We start from the raw sequence: 2,200 nt of genomic DNA, 5'->3' as shown, positions 1-2,200 counted from the left end.
ATGAATGCAACTGATTATTTAATGTTTAATGTTTTTTTATAGGCAATATTTAGCTTTGTTAGTTCCAGGTTTAATATGTGCAATAAGTTCATTCAATAAGTTTTGCAATAAACATTGAACCAGTCCGGCCCTCAACTAGTACCCATTTTATTATGTTGGCCCACTGTGTATTTGAGTTTGACCCCCTGGTTTACAGCATCGTTCTGTTAGCTGGTGTTTACTGGACTTTGACCAGGAAATTCTGTTGAAGTCCAACAAAGGTATATCTCTTCGGTCATAACGTCTGGTAAAAATAATTCTCCTTAAGCACAATGTTTTGATTCGTATAGTGTTAAAAAACAGGCTGAATTTCAAACAGAATTAAAACAGCGCTTGATTTCAAGTCAACAGCAGCACGCCTTAATTAAAATGTCATGAGCCAGACATGCCTATGTATTTTGGTTTGTTTACGAATAGTTTGTATTCTGTTTTATGTTATTGAAAAACATATAGGCTTAAAAATGAGGGAATTATTTGTGTTAAGAGTAACAGGCTTGCGTAATATATATATATTTGTTTGCGTTATGTATACATATATTACGGGTTTTAAGGTCAATAACAAAAACAGATGACGTTTGAATTGAATTTCTTCCATCTTTCCTGGACACGTTGACTGGCACCAATTTCTTCAAACGGAAATGCTAGTATACACATCCCTTAACTTTTTCACTTCCACGCATTTCTAATCTAAATTTCCTCTAAACTTTCCTTTTCAAGTTTATAATAACTTACAGAACATGATAGAAGCACTTCCATCATCTTCTCAACTCACCTTTCCTGTTCTCCTCCCCCGACTTCTCTCTCTTTTACCCTTTCTTTTCCACCATTTATCCCCCCCCTCTTTTCCTCTTCCATCAATCCATCTTCTGCATTTCTTCTCCACTTGACTAAGAGGAAATTTTTATCCACCCTCCATCTAAACAGCACTTGATCCCCGACTCGGTCACAGGGACAGATAGAGAGCCATCTAGGGTAAAACATCTCCCTCTCATCCTCAAACATTCCTCTTCTTCTTCTCCTCTTCCTCTTCTCCTCCCCACTCACAGCCTCATGTTTGAATTATGCAGATGTATCTCGGATTGTATTTTCTTCCCTAAGTGCTTCCATAAATTGCCATTCCTAATAACAGCACATTGTCGTCTTTTCGTCTTGTGATAAGAGAAAAAAGCCTCTTATGCTGTCCGTATCCTCCAGCTTGTCCTTAACATATCACTCATTGAACAACATGCACACAAATACATTCAGTGGAGCAATTTCTTTGATAAATCTTTGATAAATTGGGTGAATTCTATTGTCCTGAGGGTGGGGAAATTGTATTAATTACCTTATTTCTCTTTACTGTGGGCCATCTGTCTGGAAATACCCTCTGTTTTTCCCCAACGGAAATCACCATTATTACCGTAGATTTCAAGTTGTTTCTTTGTCTTGAAGCTTTCTCCCTCCGTTGTTCCCCCCTCCTTGTTTACATTCATCCCATGTGATCCGGCGGGCTGCATTAGCTTATTTACAACGATCATAATCCGACTGTAAACATGCAGGGCTTTAATGGACTCAACGAGGAAGTCGTGCAGGGCCGGTGGACGGCATCTCTTGACCACACAATGGGCTCATACGTAGAAATGAAACATTAAGCCATTCACAATAGGCCATGTGCCCTTATGAATGCCTATAGCGCCTTTTGTCAGGATAAAGGCACCACAAATGAGCTATTGTCTGACTTAACCGTTCTAAATCAGGCAAGCCCTCAGGCGCATGTTTTCCACACAGCGCTCAAGAATGTCTCCTTTTTCTGTGTGTGTGTGTGTGTGTGTGTGTGTTGTGATGTGTTGTGTGTGTGTGTGTGTGTGTGTGTGTGTGTGTGTGTGTGTGTGTGTGTGTGTGTGTGTGTGTGTGTGTGTGTGTGTGTGTGTGTGTGTGTGTGTGTGTGTGTGTGTGTTTTTTTGACGTCCTTGGTGACTTGGGCATGAGGCCCTGCGTGACCGTGACACCATCTGTGTCGCGTCCGCTGGCACACAAGCCAGAGGAAAACACACAAACTCAGGAGAATTAAGGAGTGTGTGGACATTACTGTAGAGTGTGTGCAAAGGAGGAGTTTTACATGCAGACAAACTCATACAGGTATGCCATAAAGAAGTATTAACTGCGACAAAGTACACTGAAT

At 40.6% G+C, this 2,200-nt stretch overlaps 1 protein-coding gene across 5 annotated transcripts in view; it reads left to right on the top strand.

The window, feature by feature from the left end:
* LOC117497264 (transcription factor SOX-6-like) overlaps nucleotides 1-2,200 on the top strand; it is a 119,751-nt gene that overhangs the window by 60,934 nt on the left and 56,617 nt on the right. The window lies entirely within an intron of this gene.

The sequence above is a fragment of the Trematomus bernacchii genome, unplaced genomic scaffold (genome assembly GCF_902827165.1).
Source record: "Trematomus bernacchii unplaced genomic scaffold, fTreBer1.1, whole genome shotgun sequence".
Taxonomy (NCBI): domain Eukaryota; kingdom Metazoa; phylum Chordata; class Actinopteri; order Perciformes; family Nototheniidae; genus Trematomus; species Trematomus bernacchii.
This window is presented reverse-complemented; position numbering and strand designations above follow the sequence as displayed.